General features: G+C 49.1%; 1 protein-coding gene across 1 annotated transcript in view; it reads right to left on the bottom strand.

Moving 5' to 3' along the window:
* The window catches only part of NCOA6 (nuclear receptor coactivator 6), a 44,183-nt gene extending 37,614 nt beyond the window's left edge, over positions 1-6,569 (bottom strand). The window contains exon 1 of the mRNA XM_039563769.1: positions 6,527-6,569. The gene's annotated coding sequence lies outside the window, so the exon portion shown is untranslated. The remainder of the gene's footprint in view (positions 1-6,526) is intronic.
* Between the last annotated feature and the right edge of the window lie 3,472 nt (positions 6,570-10,041).

Consider the following 10,041-nt stretch of genomic DNA (forward strand, 5'->3'; position numbering starts at 1 on the left):
CAAATTCAAACAGCAAAACCTGAGGAACCTGAAAAAACAACCTTTCATTACGGGCAGAAAATGGAATACTTCCTTTAGCTGGAAATGACATTCTATTCTTCTAAACATGGCAAGTTTTATCTAGAATAATGTATTTATTTAGGTTTAAGGACAAACTCATCTAGATTAAACCAATCTTCAGAGAAACCAGAACAGCCAGGATGTCCCTCAGCTCATCCTAAGCAGGCGCCTAAACCGGCTCAGGTTAAGCTCATTCCAGAAACACGTTCCGAGCCCACAGGACCACCTCAGACAGACAGTGCTGCTGCAGGTGGCCAACATGGGGAGGTGAATCCATTCCTAGCCCCTGCTGCTGGTCACGGGCTCATCAAGCTGCACTCCAGCTCCTGGGATCATAAAAACACAGCAGTAAAGCTAAATGGCCTCGGAACAACAAAACACCGCCCCTCGAATCAACGGGATTTATAGGCACAGCCCAGGGCTGGTGCTCAAGGAGATTTTCTGCTTACGTGCTTGCCTGCTCCTCAGTGGGAAAGGGGACTGCCCAAAAACAAACAGGGGAAGCAGAAGAGGGAAGAAGACTCAGAAAGAAAAAGTAGAGATTTGTCTTCTGTCTAGACAACAAAGCAAAATTGCTTTAAAAGCCTTATTGTGCTACAGCCTTTGCACTTCTGCCAACCCAGCAAATCAGAGAGAAGGAAAGAGGTTTTACATTAAATCAAATCATGTATGCTTTGCAGCACTTTTAATAGTCATCTAACACTTCAGCCTCTCGTATCTTCTTGTATTTCTAAGTAATTGTAACTCAAGAAGTGTAGCACCAAGTCAAAGGCCTGATGACTAAATCACAAGCAGTGACCTGTTTCCAGCTATATGCACCTGCCTAAATACCATGACCAGACACCAAGCTGAGGGGCAAAATCAAAATTTGAAATAGGAAATTTTAGTATTGTTTGTTGTGTAAGCCAAAACTAAAAAAAGTTTTCATGTTCTACAGCAGATACTGCATTAGTTCTACTTTTTCACCCTTTTCATAAAAGGATGTTCCACAGCCTAAAACTGAGTCCTGTAACAAACTGGCTGGTTACCTCCAAAGCTAGGCCAAGACTTCACAGGAAAGGCCAGGCATTGTAAAAGCTGATTTGAAGGAAGCCTCCAAGGTGCAGCAGCCAGTCCCCATGCTGAGTGCCCACGCCTTAGCCCGGCAGGGAGAGGGTTATTTTGGCTAAAGGGTGGGGAAGTAGAGGGAAGAAAAATCTTCTGAAGTCTTTGGTGCAAGGAACCAAAGGGGTTTTGTTCCTCCAGTTCTCCCTTCTGAGTGTCTCACACCATGACGCCTAACTGCTCCAAAGGACCAGGAAAGACAGGCTGCCCTAGCAAGATCCAGTGAGAAACTGAGAATGGTCAGCCTGGGCTATGGGAAGAAGAAGAAAAAATAACTGCTGCTGTTTCCATTCCCATTGTGCACATGAGATGAGACCAAATTTGATTAATGAAGATAAGCAATCAACATTGATTCATTAAGTCCCGCTTTCACTACAGTAAGTTACCCGACAGACCTGGAGACTGAGCACACACCTTAGCACGCCACAAGGCATCACAGAAACAGCCCTGCAAAGTGTTCCAGCTACAGAAAGAGTTTTGTTTAGAGTTTATGCTTTCCCAAACACCAAGAAAACAAACCAAGTTAGTCTCCAGCAAGGCAGGCTTTGTTCACTCACACTGACACAGAACTGGTCACTGTTCCTCACACTGGTCTGCTCCCATAGCTCTCAAGCGTAAAACACTGAAACCCAAATGTTTCCAACAAGGAGAAAATTACAGCTTGTTATAACACACATGACTCTTTGCAGTGATATCCTCATGTAGTCTGACAGCAGCTTTAATGAAACACCAGTTTGTTAAAGCTTCATGAAGTTTGCTGGAAGCCCACGACTCATGCCAAGCTGCAATGGACACACCTCAGCTGAACCATTCGGTTTTATTCCAACAGAATTTGACTGCTGAGACGCTCAGGACTGCTCTAAAACGCAGGATGATAACTCCAGAATAAGCAGCTAAGTTAGCCACGTAGAAATTACCCCTTTCAGCAGCTGAGATACAAACCAAGGCAGCTGCCAGGCACAAGGGAAATGGGAATCAGCAATGCTCTTGGAAGCTGCAGTCTACCCAGCACAATATTTGGTCAATCAATTCCCATTAGCTGAGTTACTTATTTCCCATGTTAAGGATATTTCCATCTGGAAGAAGCACACTGTGAATACTGACAGAGCTTTGCAGTACATAACTTTCCACAAAGATCCACCAACGCAATCAGCAAACAAAATGAGATGCTATTTAAAAGCAGGAGCATCTTGACTGTATTTGATCTTGCCTTCAAAAGTTATGAAAAATGCCTTTTTAAGTAGCAATCTGTGCTCTGTGTTACAACAAGATTTTCATTTAAACCTGAATTTAACCAGTACCAGACCTTTTTGGGCTGACACACCCCACAGGCTCTCCTTTATCACCAAATTCTCACACCAATAGAACCAGCCCAGAAATTTTTGCAATCATCAGCACTGAACTAAGGTTTGACTGAAAACTGCACCTTCTGCAATATTATTTCTTCTTACATCTAATAAATATCTAGGAAATCTCAGTGAAGCCTTTAAAATTCTGAAATGATATAAAGGATGAAGAAAGAATTGAAGCTAAAACAAACGGCTTAAAAGAAATTCTTTGATAGGAGACACTCAGTATCAAGGAGATTGTGTTCCCTGACCAAAAAACTAATCTTCATATAACAGAAGCAGGTACAGCTTTGGTAAAAATTTGGATTATTCTGAGAGTTTCCTGACTGTATAAAAACTTGCAGTTTATTTTGTGCTGCTCTGGGCTTTTGGAAAAATCAAATTTCAAGTGTTATTTATTGTCACTACTGCCATTAAGAACCACGTAAGCAGCTTAGGACCTTCTGGTGAAATGTGGATGCAACAGAACTGGAGAGCAACGCATTCTTGCAGGGATGGGAAGAGCACTCCCAAAAAACCCTTTGAAGGAACACTTTGCCATGCATGGCAACAGATGGGAATGAGGCGGTCTTTAAGGCCTCCCCCAACCCAAACCATTCTGGGATTCTGTAAATGCAGAACAGAGGCTTAACTCAGTTTCTGCGAGCACCACACTGAAACCACAATGAGAAACATAATCTTACACTGGCTGCATGGCCCTGGCAGGTCATTTGATTTTCAAAACAATAAAAATTATAAAATTAAAATAATTTGCCTAGGACTTGGGGAATTCAATAGCATGCATCTTTTGGTGGAATAACTAGATGATGCCCTTTCATACACCAGACCTAAAGCTTGGGCTTCCATATATGCAACTGAGCATAAGCAACTTCCTGTCCCAAGTTATCAGCTTACACAAATTAATTTAGACAAGGTATCATTCATCTCCTGCACTTTTCTATTTTCATACAAATCCAATCCAAAGCCCTGTGCAGGGCTATGCGTCAGGGCACTCATACCAGCTGGAGAAGCAGGCAACTGGTCTCAGTTCCAAGAAGACGATGGCCCTCACGAGCTGTGGAGTCCCACACGTGTCTCCATTCCTCACCCCAGCTCCCAAACAAACAGCACTGTGACCCACACCGGTTGGTTTCATTTTTTTCCCAAATGCATAAAGAAGGGTTATTTACTGAGTTACAGCCTCAGGGCTGTCACATATACATGACAAATCCAGTACTTATTTCTATTTTTGATTACTACAGCAGCAATTTTTGATGTACCATTCAGTGTGCAGGTGGGATGCTGTTCCACTGGATGGAAAATGATGCTCAGTGCCCAATGGACTGAGAAAAATCCCCAGCTCCTGGACCTCTGGAAGACTTCCACTACTGTCCTTCTGCATAATTCAAAGCTTAGATTAACTTTATACTCCAGCAGCATCACTTTAATGATCCAGGACACAAGACAATCTAAGTTATCTTCATCCTCTTGAGCTAAACCTCCAGTTCTCCATGCAGGAACACACTGACTGCATGGCTGAAACGTTCAGTTATCTGCAATTAATGGGTGGCTCCTGCTGAAGAACATCAGTGACCTGCTCCAGTGGAGACAGCTGAGCCTGTAACAGTGTCAAGACAAAACACGAAATATCCACCTCTCTGGTAAAGCAGAGTTGCTTGTCTGGCTGCTGGAAATGGAGACACTCGCCTGGAGATGGAAAACACCTCACCTGGAGCCTGACGAAGCATCTTCCCTGCTGCCTCAGTTCGGTATCCGGGGTTATTTCTCCTTCCACGGCTGGCCCTTACCTTTTCCCAGCCCTACACATTCTTTCTCATTCCTTCTGCTCCAGCTGTGCATTAAGGAAAAAGCTCATGCTTGAACCCAGTTTTTGCAGCACCAAGGGTCGAGTCCTGCTGCTCAGTGCCCTACACGCCAGCAGGCCTCCTGCTCCCTCACACTGCCGTGGCACCACAGTTTTGTATTTCTCAACAGACACCACAGGATTTTGAAACAGGCACCCCCATCATGCCTTCTGCCCTTCAGAGGTTCTCTAGTGACCTATAAAATTTCACCATTCTCAATGCAAATTGTTACAGCCACATTAACTCTTCAATCCCTTCAGCAGCAAGCCCTTTGCCACTGCAGATCTATTAAATTTAGTGACTCTGTGTAATTGGGTTGTAACTCCAGCTTCCACCCGAAAGCAATCACTATGGTACTAGAACATCAAAATATACTGCCAATCTAAGGTTTAGTTATCATGTTGAAACATTTAACATCTCCCACAAAGGCAGGAACCTTTGTTACGCTCAGACAGCACAAAGAGTGGCATTACAGCTGTTCAGCAGAAGTAACCTCCACAACCTGTGTTTTCATGTATTTAAGCCACTGAAAAATGGAAACACCAACACTTCAAGATGCACAAGGACCTGGAATTCTTTGGCTTCCCTACACACAGTTGTTTCTTATTTTAGAGAAGCACATGCTTTTTTACTAGAAAAATGCAAAATTACTACATCACCTGGAAGCATGTTGTAAACAACTCCTTCCTCCCATTCCTACAGAAGGACAGGCCTTCCAGAGAAAATGGCTGGAGAGCACCGCTGGGAGATTTTCAGCCAAAATCCAACACCTAACAGAAGATCCTTCCTTGGGTTTAAAATACTAACAAACGTGATTTCTCAACTGAAGGTCAGGTCTGTGTGCAGCCCTCCTTGTTCTGATGCCCCATAGGAGAGCCCGGACACAGTGTTACCGCGAAACATTTCCTCCCAAAGCCGGGTAACTTTCAGAGGAAGCCACAGGGCTCAGTGGATACTTAGAATCTCTAGCAAACACCTGGATGCTGTGCTGCAGGCACTGCGTGCAGTCCCCAGGCCCGCAGACCTGGCCATTCTGAACACACGCCTTGAAACCTTTGTTTCTCACCCCACAAGATACATAGAGAAGGTGGGACCATTTGCTAGAATTCGAAAAGAGCTGCTAAATCCAAAAGTTGTGGTTATTACACTTGGTAACCTTTACAGAAAATGCCACATTTATTCTTTGTGGTTGTTTTCCACATACAGGAAACACTGAAAGGTGCCTTAGCTAAAGAACCAGTCAGAACAACACACAATAATTATAAAAGCAACAAGAGGCATTGCCTTTCTTCTAAGAGAGGTTTTCCTGTAGTAAAACTACTGTAGTAAAAGTCTGAGAAAGGTTTTACTGCAGTTCCCAGTGAGGGGAATGAGCACAAATGTGTCTACCAGGAGGCTGAGGGGTTATGGAGAGACAAAGCTCATGAAGCTCCAACCTGCTCCCAGGATGCAGACCCACAGAAAAGCTCTGTCCTTCCATCCCCAAAGCAGCGGGAAGGAATCAGAGCCCTGAGCTTTCCGAGATCTTTCAAAAGTAGCTGAAATTTAAAGAAACACAGAAACCACACGGAGGGGACGAGTGAAGGGCCTTTTTCTGACTGGTTTAAGAGTCACCGAGGACTCGAACAAAAGCGAAACGTCAACGCGCCCCGGCTGACACGGCACAAAGCCGTCACCGCCCGCATGAGGTCAGGGCTGAGGGACCGGGCTCACACACAGCGGCCGGACCGCGGGGCAGCTCCCGGTCTGACAGCGCTGCCGGCCCGGCCGCGCTCCCTCCCGGGCCGGGGGAGCCGGGCCGAGCCGCCGCCCGGGAGCGCGGCCGAGAGCCGAGTGCGGGCCGGGCAGGGTCGGCTCCGCGCCGGGTGCTGCGGGGCCGCAGGCCGCGGGCGGGCGGGCTCTGCCGGTGCCGCGGCTCCGCCGCACGCTGACAGGCTCCTGCCGAGCGCCCCGGCACCGCCGGAACGCCCCCGGCCCGGCCGCTCGGCCGCCGGCGGCCCGGGCCCGGCACCGCTCAGCGCTCCGCCAGGCCCCGCCGCCTCTTCCCCCGCGCCGCGGGCTCGGCCTGCGCCCCGCCCGGGCCGGCCCCGCCGCTCCCGCCCCGCTGCCGCCGCCGTCGCCGCCGCGTCCCGACCCCGCGTCCCGACCCCCGCCCCGCCCTCCCCTCACCTGGACCCGCCGCCGCCGCCGCCGGGGGCGCGCGCGGGGCCGCGGGGGCGCGCGGGGCGGGGGTCGCGCGCGGCCCGGGACTCCAGCGCCGCTCCGCCACCGCCTGCGCCGCGCACGTGACCCGCGCGCGCCTGCGCCCGAGCGCGCGGGGGCGGGGGGGCACCGCGACCCCCGGGGCTGCCCCGGGACCTCCCCGCGACACCGCGGGGACACCCGGGAACACCGCGGGAACACCGCGGGGACAGCCCGGGAACACCCCAGGAACACCGCGGGGACACCCCGGGAACACCGCGGGAACACCGCGGGGACAGCCCGGGAACACCCCAGGAACACCGCGGGGACGCCCCGGGAACACCGCGGGGACAGCCCGGGAACACCGCGGGGACACCCGGCCCGGGCACCGAGCGCTGCACGGCAGCCCCGCCGCGCCCCCCGCCAGCGGGTCCCCCGCCGGTCTCCCCCGCCACGGGAGAGCTGTGCCCCCGCGAGGGGGGCGGTGGCCGCGCCTGCTTCTGGGAACGGCGACAAAGTATCTGCTGGATGGAGTTGAAGAAAAAATAATAACTGAGGCCTTTATGGGAAATTTCCGGGAAATGAGGTTTTTAGTTCGAATTTTAAATCATAACGTTTCATCCGAAGGTTTCGGACTCCTTGAATATCCCTGAATTATACTTTCGTTTTACCAGTGGGGAGACGGGGAAGAAGCCAGGGAGTGACCTGGTATGGACTCAGCAAAGGCCACAATGCTGAGTTTTAATTAAAGGTCTAGTAATGTGATAAATGAACAGGTCCATGGGCCTAAAATCCCCAGTGGGCAATGCCAGATCCCTAAAATGTCCCCTCAGCACATAGGGGTTTTACAGCTGAAGGGACCCTCACAGGACACAGAGCCCATTGGTTTGTCTCTTCCTACATCCTTTATTAATGTGAGAAATGGTTGATTAATACAAAAACTGAAATGTCTGGTTTCCTGCTCATTGTTGCTGTGGGCACAAAGCTCTTGCCTGGCATTGGGGGAGAAGTGAAACACGTGACAATTCCTATTTCAGGGTAGGAAAACAATCAAAAGTCCTTTATGGGAAAAATAAAGACTGGTCCTACAAAAGCACATGTGATTCAGTAGCTTGAGCAGGTTCTGAGGAGGGGTTTCAGGAGAGTGTGTGCAGCTGGAGCCAGCCCTTACAGCCTCCCTTGGCTTCATGTGGAATACTGCTGGATAAACAACGTGAAAAAGGGATTTTTTTTTTTTGCAAAACCTCTTAAATACAACAAACCTATATCTCATCGGGCACTACAGCTTGCAACACAGAGAAAACGCCTTTTTATAAATTCACATATAATTGCATTCCACAAAACCCACCAAAACGAAATAATTAATGTCGTGGTTAGTATAGGACTTATCTCAAGCATTACATCTGGTTGGTGTGTGCAGAGCTGCAGGCAGATTGCCTCTTTCCTTCGTCTCTGTGGCTCTCCAGCTCCCTGCTGGCAGAGGGTGAGGAATCCCTTCCTCAAGGATTGTTCTGCTCATGCCTTTTTGTGTCTTCCACAGTCTCTAGGGCAGCAATTCCAGTGTGCTGAGACAAGGGCAAAGCCCTCCTGAGGCCCTCAGGGCTGTCAGGTCAGAAGAGATGGGGATCAGTCACAGGGGTGGGAAGGAGGAACATTCGATTCACCTGATCATCTGTTGGAGTTTCCATTTGCCTTCGTGTGGGTGATTCCCAGGCTTTGCCTAGCTCTGCTCCTGGATTTTGGGACTGGCTGGAAACACAAGGAAGCTGTGAGAAAATTTCTTTGGTACCAAGAATTAACCTTTCTTCCCCACGTGACTTCATGTTTTCCCTGTTTCATGAGACTCTTCTTAAACCAGCTGCACTGAACTTCCTCCTCCAGCCTCATCTTCCCCAAAAGGCATCCCCCCAGCACAGAGATCAGAGCGCTGCTTCCAAAAAACCCCAGTGTTTCCCACTGCTGTTGCTGTGCTTGTCATGCCAGATTGTCCTGCAGGATTCTTGGCTTGCTTGCTTTTATGTGTGTTATGCCCATTAATACCAGGCACATCTCAAATCCCTCAGCAAACAAGAACAAGTCAAATGCTATTTTCCAAAACCTGACTTTTCTGGAAGCACAATACTGAGGTGTCCCACCAAGATCTGCTCCAGCCATCCAAGTGCTGTGACTTTCTGATCTGGGCTTGAGAGATCCCACACGGACAACTTCCCTGTGCCTAATCACACAGAGAGTTTGCAAACAAGCCCTCCTTTCCTTAGCAGCTTGAGGCCTGTACATCCACTTCATTCTTTGGAGCACGCTGCTTCCCATGGCTTCTGATGCTTCTACTCACTGTTGGGAAAGACCAGAACTGGTTCAGTCTCACATAATTAAAATTAACCCAAATTCTCTTTAAATAGCCTTGTCACATGTGTAAGGAAGCAAAGAGAAGGCGGAGCTGAAGGGACACCAGGGTGACAGGACACAACCAAAGACCTTTTTGAGGCATCTCTGCTGCAGACTGAGCAGTTGAAGGAACCACCAGTGGCCTTTCCATCCGCTGGCAGTGGGGAAAAGGGAATAATGTGATGTGGAGGGGTGAGAGGGAAGAAACATGAGACAGCTCCAGACCTGCCTCACCACATCCCTGCAGCAAAGTGTGCTGCAGGCTGATCTCCAGAGCCGAGCTTAGTACACGGCCTGGATGTTCCTGGGTCTTGCCCAGGCTCTGTACAGCATAACCAACACAGGAGAAGCTGTGGCTGTCCCATCCCTGGAAGTCCAAGGCCAGGTTGGACAGGGCTTGGAGCAACCAGGGATGGTGGAAGGTGTCCCTGCCCATGGCAGAGGGTGGGACTGGACAATTGCTAATGCCCCCTCCAACCCAAACCATTCTGTGATTTTTTGTCATTCTGTTTGTGGAACTCATCCAGGAGCAGAGCCTCAGTTTGTTTGGGATGCTGGAGCTTTGCTGCAAAACAATGACACACAATGATACCACAGCATCTGCAGGGAAGGAGGGCTACCTGCAGCAGAGACAGCTGTTTGAGCTGCCTCATTGTCCACAACAGAACACAAATGCATTTGATATCATGACAATCAAAACTGTGGGTTTATTTACACACATTTTCATATGGCAGTATTTTCAAAGGACAGGTATTACACAGACAAAGCAGCTGGACTCATGACCAGCTTTGGATTTTTCTGAATTTAAATAATGTACAACGACTTGAACAAAATAATGTCCCCTCTAACACCAGTACAACGCTCACTTGGAGAGGAGGAAGGAAGATCTGTTGCATTGCAGTCACTATGACTTTTGATCTGGTGTTTTGTTAAACTGTGAGCGTGGGGAGAAAGAGAGAGGTGGGCAATTGGCCACAGCTGTGATAGACAAGGCAGGGTTATGCGGGAGTTAATCTCTCCTCCTCCACTCTGAGGATATGGAAAGGGGAGTCCCGGCTGTGCCAGGAGCAGCCGTGGTGGGTGAAGGTCCATGGCTGCCCAGGAGCTGTTGTAACACG

Source organism: Corvus cornix, chromosome 20 (assembly GCF_000738735.6).
Source record: "Corvus cornix cornix isolate S_Up_H32 chromosome 20, ASM73873v5, whole genome shotgun sequence".
NCBI classification, from domain to species: Eukaryota; Metazoa; Chordata; class Aves; order Passeriformes; family Corvidae; genus Corvus; species Corvus cornix.